Below are 8,283 nucleotides of genomic sequence, written 5' to 3' on the forward strand. Positions count from 1 at the left end.
CAACATTCCTTAGCGAACAAATAGTATTTCAGTGAATTGCCAGAACATACCTGAAGAACCGCCATAAACTTCAATTCTCAAAGATATTTTGCCGTACCAATTCGACTCTATATGCCATAGAATCTACAATTGAGATTACAAGAACATAACTATCACACAATTGAAACTATAATTGTATATGAATCACAAGGGCCTATACAGTATAGTAACAGCATGTATTTTTGACTTCTATAACACAAGAATATACAGAACAAAATGCAGGTTGTTTTCTTTCATATTCACATAATACCCCCAACCCCTGACAGTTACATATATATTGGTAAATGCAATTACATAATAGGAAAGGGAGAAAAAAAATCTATTTTTTATAACACCAGTGAAATATTGTGTACGCATAATACTTAGCGCTATGACCCATGCTGTCATGCTTCCATCACCAGATATCATGAAATCATCTTGGTTTTTTAATGTTGAAATTAATCCGTTTAATTTAAAAAGCACAAAAATACCACCAAAATATAGCTCGAAAATTTCTAATCAAGAAATTAATCAATACTGCTGTTAACCTGACACTGCAGTGCAACTCTAAAAATCATATCAAATTAACAGGATTACAAAATGGAAATATAACTCGCCTTTGGAATTTCGTTATTTTCTTCGTTATTTTTTATCCTGTCGTCTTTTAACCGTTACATATAAACTGTAAAGGCATTAGTTATCTTTTCTGATAGGATTTAAGTCAGGATGGGCAGAAAAACTCGAAAAATATAGATTTTTTTATTTGTTATTGTGTATAGCGAGGTGTTGCTCAGCCGCATGCACAAGTGGTTGTCGCGTGAGGTTAGAGGTGTCAAAAACGTAATGTTGCCTACCCCGTGGGGGTAAAATAAGCCCAGAAATCGATTTGTGGGTAAAATTTTCCCTAGAGGTCATAATTGTCAAATTTTCGCTAATATGGTGATAATTATATGTACATTTCGGGTTTCCGTTTGTAAACACATTAGTTGGAAATATCACTACAAATCGCCAAAGCAACTGTATTTCGAGTAAAATATATGAAAATATTGATCCCAATGTAAGCTACAAATATTTGGAGGTTTTTAGGCGAGATTTTTGGAAGGCTTTGCGTATTTTTGCTTCTCTAACATTCAATTTAAAAAGTACAAGTTCTGCAATAAATATCTTGGCTTATAGGAAAGCTTTTGAAATGAACTAAAGTTATACAAATAGGTAAATGTTTTTTCTTTAAGATAATACAATTTCTAGTTGAATTGATAAAACACTTCCAGATAAAACCGAAATTATCTGTGTGCGCCGTTTACGACCGGACAGCAATGAGTTTAGTGGTCTCATATTTATTAAAATGGGTGAAGTATTCGCAGAGTAATCACAAGTTTAAATGAGCTTACCACTTTGAAATATCCTCTGATCGGACGTCTAACTGAGAGGATCCCTTAAACATCGAGAATACTTCATTAACAAGTGCCGCATTCTGTCCTGTTTGAGAAGGTACAAGAACTTCGTCTTGCGTATTGGTTACTCTTTGCTCCGTTGGAAGTTCCATTCTGTTGTATGAGGACAACACTTGTAGTTGGTGTGATGAAAGGATGCAGATTGTCCGTTGGATGTTGTGCTTTTGTATTTGAGACGGACCACATTAGATATCAGCGCAAAATTGACACATTCATGGGATTCGAACCCATGAACTCCTAAAAAGGAGTATCCGCAAAATGTGTTCTTTGTGTGGCCAGGAAAAAGAGAGAGCTACAGGGCTTCTCCCAAACCGACTGGCAGACAATACGAAACGTAGAGGACAAGACAGTACAACACAACACAACACAAAACACACAACCGACGACACAACATCCAACAACCCACAACCCACTAACTCTGTAGCTGAAACGACAAAAAATATGGTGAGTTGTTCCTAGAAAATGAAGCATCACAATTAGCATGAAGGCAATTGCTGGCTGGGGTTTAACTGACGGAATGGATATGGGGTGGCTTCTTAGGGTTGGATACTGAAACTAAACTACGATCGTCTTTGTCTGAAAAACACAAAAAAAAATTATTAGTAGCTCCCTAGAAAACGAAAAGCAAAACACAGTTAGACAAGCAGTGAGCCGTGTTTCCAGATACGGGGACAGAGATTCTTAGCTAACAGCGGGGCCACGGGGTCTACTTCTATTTAAAAAATTAATTATACATACCTTGATCCTACCTAAAGAAAGAACTCACTTACCTGAGAAAAACGGTCGCAGACGGCTCTGTTTTATAGCCTGTAGGCTCTTGCATAATTCAGCAAAATTAAGACAACTTGATTGGTTATTTCTGTACACAGGTCAATTTGTCATTGGTCAAATTTTGTACTCCACGATTGGTTCAATAAAAACCAATCAGATTGGTTAATCTATATTCAAAATTTGATACCGTTTCTTTGATATTTGCAAGGTGATTGCACAACAAATGTTCGATTTCACACGTTTTGGAGCATATTCCAAGCCAATGTATCACAGTATGAGTGTATTTGTTCGATTATTTCTCTCATGAAGTTCACAAGAAATTACAGTTCAATCATTATTAAAAGGCTTTATTCCCCTACCAGCTTTAGAACCCCATCGAACAGGAAAGTCGGAATTTAAAAGGCAAGTAAATCTTTCAAACTGTTGTAGCACTTGAATTCTGTGGTACATTTAACTACTGAACCTTTCAGAATATTTGTAGAATTGGGCATGGCATGGAATAATAGTAAATATAGCAAACTGACAAATTCGCAAATGTAGTAAATTTCAAGGCTAAATATTGCAAATTCCAGTGGAAATACGGCGTTTTACCGCTATGCATACATAGCTATTCACAGCTACGATATTCACGTGTTGTATATATTCAATATTACACATCAAAGCGGCCTAATTCTTTGGATATTGCCCGAATGCAAACGAAAACCGGTTGCAGTGGTTTAGCTCACATATTCAGGATTATTTTGATATCTTTAGCGTCAAAATCAAGCCTTTAGAAGATTTTTGCCCATTTTTTATTTAAACATACCTGATGATATGATATATCGCATCACCGGCAATAATATTTCACAATAATAAATATTTCGGGCCAAAAGCCGAAAATCTGACCTAGGTCCGATTCGAGCTTGCCTTAAGCACGTGATTAGCAATGATTATCGCTTAGAACTTATAAAATGCTCTTTCTTTGATTATTTTGCACATACTACACCAAGAATTACTCAGAATTAAAACAGAATGATAACATGTCAAATTCTAGACATTTTGAAGACAACAGAGACCAAAAAAGCGAAAAAATATGGAATTTCCAAAATATATCTTGCAATGGGTGAGTAATTTCAGATAACAAAGCAAGCTATTATTTTAATTCTTATTTTCACGTATAATACAAGTGCAGGTTATAACTATATGCTGGTTGGAATATACTATTCAAAGAATCGTTTTAACCGCTATCGTTTACTGGTATTCCGGGGTCTTTAGCCCAAATACTTGCTGAGATATTTAATGTTTTTCTTCTGTGCGACAATATTGTCAGGAGTAATAGCCTAATAGGGACCAGACGGGAATTAGATATTATAGTACTTGTATATAATAATTGTAGGAAAAAAATATTCCCTGTGATATATCTTCATAGGAAAAAGTATCAAAACGGATTATTTTCAACATTAAAAAACCAAGATTATCTGATGATATCTGGTGATGGCAGGTATGACAGCATGGTTCTTAGTGCCAACTACTTCGCAGGGCCACGTGTTATGCCTACACCATATTTTGCTGTACAGTTCCATCATTCATTTTACACTGATGTTATATAAAATATTTTTTTTTATTCTCCCTTTCCTATTATGTAATTGCAGAACGAATATTCAATATATTAGTGTACCAAATAAAAACTCATTATGACAATGGCTATCGGACGTCTATTGCATCGGAGATACGACTTGTGGTAAGCCAAATTCAATGTTATTTCTTGCGATTTTTCTATGATGTCTTACATTGTTTTTTTGTAAAGATTCTTCAATGTTTTCTCAGTCTGCGAGCTGACAACGTCAAGGCCTTGTGCAAGACAAAAGTGGAAAAGTCAAATTCACTTCGTATGTTAATTGTTCTGAAAGGAAAACGTTGGTTAATGATGATAGTGCAAGACATGTCAGCTATTCTGCTTCCAAAATTCCTTTTCTTGTTAGTGTAATACATTCTCATTTTTGTTTTAGTTCTGCAGAAGATAAGACAACCGGGATTGTTTCACTGCCTTACAGCGAGGCGATGAATGTTATTCCTGTGTGCTTACAACAGGTAAACTTTTCTATCATAATATATCATCTGGCATTAAGTTTCGATTGAAGTTCAACTTTCTTCATTTTCTAGAAATTGGAATGGGAGGTGTTGGATGTTGTTCTGAGAAACTTTCCGGAGGCACTGCAAGATAAAAACTTGATACATTCTCGAAAGCACTACTTACGTTCAATATGTACAGTGTTATCTAAAATGGTAAGGGATGTAAAGTTGTGCACTTTTCACACCAAAATCATGAACTAAAAATTTTACTTTGCATTCAGGTTTGAAATTATGATTTTCTCCCTGGATTATTTCGCGTTCCTCATGATATGCGCCGACCTCATTTGTACGCTAGAATTTTTCCAGTACGGTTCTTATCATTCAGTTTTTTGCATCTATCATAATATCTTACCATAACTATACCAAAACCATACCATACCATAACCATAACCATACCACATCATATCATATAATCATATCATATAATCATATCATATAATCATATCATACCATAACTAACCATAACCAAATCATACCATACGATAACCATATCATACCATACGATAACCATATAATCCCAAAATTATATCACACCATACCATACCATGACCAAATCATGCCATACGATAACCATATCATACCATAATTATATCACACCATACCATAGCATAACCAATTTATACCATAATTATATCATACTATACTAATGATTTAATTGGATATTTTATTGTAACATGTGCAGGTATTAACAGAACTGTGTACGTACCACATTTTTATTGGGCAAGATGAACAGGTAAGAACCTGCTTCACTTTATTTTCAGCGGTTGTCTGTTCTCGCTTAAACGTTGTTGTATATTTCGTCTAGTTTTGTCTGATGCGTACTTTGGAGATTGGTTTGGTTGCTCATTCCACGACGTTAAGCGTATCTTGTCTCACCATATGTATGTTAGAAATGTCTTCAGTTATGGCAAGGTATGGCTACTTAAGATTGTCTGGAATTTGAGACGTTTTTTATGTCCATTAGCACTTTGTAAAAAATGAAGTTGATTTAAGTAATTGCAGCGTTTTTGAAGTTTATTACTTTGGAGATATTTGAAATCGTGCCTTGATAATGTGCTCAGTGAATTTACAAAAATGTTTTTCAATAAACTCCAGCCTAAATGTAACGTCTCTTGTTATGCGAGATACTCCTTCACAAGATTATTTGGGTAATAATTTCTAAATTTTTGTCCTTAGGCTGCTCCTAACATATCTGGAAAAGTTTACTAAACTTTCGCCAACGCCTCAAGTTGTCATACCACTGTTAGAATTTCTCTCTGGTATGTTTCTTGAAGTTACGTAAATTAAGAAATCTTTTATGAAATATCAATGTACCCCCTAAGGAGAGCTAGGTGTAATAAACACTCAATCGTATTCGACGAAAAGTTGCTAACATTCTTTTAAAACGTTTAAATAGCATTGTCAAAGCTTCGTGATTAGTACAAAAAATTCACAGCGATCCATTTGAAACAAGTCATTGGAATATGTTTGCCTCACACAGCATCATCGAGGTTTGTTTAACGCGATAACATCTCAAACTTTTTATTATTGGTTTTGTGAAATTGAATAAAATATAAACGAACTGATATGTTTCACCTTAGATACTCTCAATACACGGTAACTCTTGCTGATAATGTCATTTCATCCTGGTTTGTCAACTGTCCACTGTTGTTAAGAAAACAATTCGTGCCATTGATTACAAAAGTAAGTCCACATGTCATTCTATGGCCACGGAGATTGCTTGCTAAATTTTCAATAGATATTAAGAAGTGGTGTTTAAACTTTATACAGCTTAGGCAGTGTTGTTACATAAACTTGTCCATTTCATGTTACATAATTTTGCTTATATGCAAGCTCGTTTTCAATCATTTGTCCTTGTATTCCTTTAGAGTCTTAACAACGCAGATATATCTTCAGATGCTGCAAACCCATACCCTTAGTCACTAATCCCCCCACCAAATTCCATTCACTCCCAAACTCCCTTGAGAAATCAAAGGAAGACTCAAGCAACACACTTAGTTCAGAGATGATGGAAATCGTGGGTGATATGATGGTCAAATATACATTTTCTTCTTATTTGACCCAACCAAAAAGGTCTGTATGTTGGTTTCGTATTTTTCTGCACTGTGTTTCAGGGAAGATGACTATTTTGTTGTTTTTATAGAGCTGCAGTTGTTGAACGACTCCTGCGCAATGGAGCGTCAAGAAGTTGGTTGCTTGGCAATGTGTTGATCACGGTTACAGTCAACAAGCGGGCAACTTCGAACATGTCATGCGCATATTTTTCGGCAGGAAAAGTGTTTGTGTGAGATGATTCACTGCAGAAGGGCACGGAGCCTGAGGTTTTAAAAGTTGAGCTTAAGAGAAACAAAAACGAGGCCTCAATTAGTCAGGTAAGGAAAATTCTTTCAGTATCATTGTTTAAATTGGCATACACTGTATGCCCAGCGTATTCATGCTTAAACAACAAAATATATTTGCAAGAGCGACCAAGTTTTAATATTCTTCTAGTGAAAGCTCTTAGGAGCGTATTTGACATTTCCATTGATAACGACAGTAATATCGTGTGTTTGAACGTTAAAGATGAACTCAGGGATATTCTAAACAATACAAATTATGGCCCTAGAGTTATTTCCGATAAAAACCTGTCGAAGTTGGTTCGTCATATTGCAATGCATGTTAAATAAATTTGGTCAGTAACTTAGGGTAATTTAAATGTCCGGATGTGATATTGACGGTATACGAATGTTTTTCTTTTTAAGATTGCGTCAGTTATTCACCAAAATCAGAAGAAAACTACAGATACCTAGGCTGTAATTGGTTACAAAGAATACGTCAGATCAAGAGGATTCGAGCTAGAGTTTCTCATGCGGTACCGGAACAATGTAGGTCGCTAGACTTAAGGAAAGACGCTCGTAATATAATAGATTTTACAAAATATATCCTTTGGTAATTCTTATGAGTTGCAATAAAACCTTTACAATTGTTCATCCTTCACTGATGAGCTCAGAATGTTTCGTTATCACGTGGTCAATGCACGACTCTTGCCCTGGAGGAGGAACCCAATCCGGATATAAATGACTTTTTTATCTAAAGTACTTCACGGAAATGCCTTCAGTTGAAATATGAAGAAAGTCGGGCTGATGTTTCAAAGATTTTATGACGCGAAGTTGAATCTTGGTTCATCGTTTCTTCAACGAAACGGGCACTGATAAGACTTCACAGATAAGATATCACAGTGGAAGCCAGTGCTCTTTCGCTGTAGCTTGCCTAGCGGCACAGAGGTCTCAACAGATGGTAGGAAATGACAACAGAGAGCGAACATGATAAAATTTTTATGAATAAAATTATTCCGAAAATAACAAAAAAGATCAACCTGGTTGGGTGACATCTAGAGGTCTAATTTTATTCTTTCTCCAACTATGAGATTTGATGTGAGCCTCATTTTTGTTTCTTCTGTCCATCTATTATTTCTTGAAAACAAATACCATGAAACATGGTTCAAAATATTGAGACATTTTATAAGCACGATGTTTGTAGAATACTTTGCAACGCTTAACAAAAATCCGTAACTGGTATTTTCAATTTGTGTTTATAGCTTCAATCTCGTTCTACTGCAGTTTCCGATAGCAAAAATGAAAGGTAGGATAAATTAATTGTAATTTAAATTTTAATTTAAATTTGATGAAGTATCGTATACCTCAAAACCTTCAACACCACTTTGCTGGTATTACTAAATGACGCTCAGAAAACTTCGAAACATTAATTTTGCACTTTAGCGAGTTTCGAATTATGGAGTTTTTTATTGCTGAGAGAAGAAGCACTGGCTGAAGCCGTTGCTAGATCATTCCTCATTTTTTTCATTTTCAGTAATAATCAGTATTATTCACTCGCATATATTTATGTATCTTTCTCTCTGTAGTGGCATTCGCAAGTAAGTGAAAGGAGT

Source organism: Dendronephthya gigantea, unplaced genomic scaffold (assembly GCF_004324835.1).
Source record: "Dendronephthya gigantea isolate DGI-Jeju-01 unplaced genomic scaffold, DenGig_1.0 000459F, whole genome shotgun sequence".
NCBI lineage: Eukaryota > Metazoa > Cnidaria > Anthozoa > Malacalcyonacea > Nephtheidae > Dendronephthya > Dendronephthya gigantea.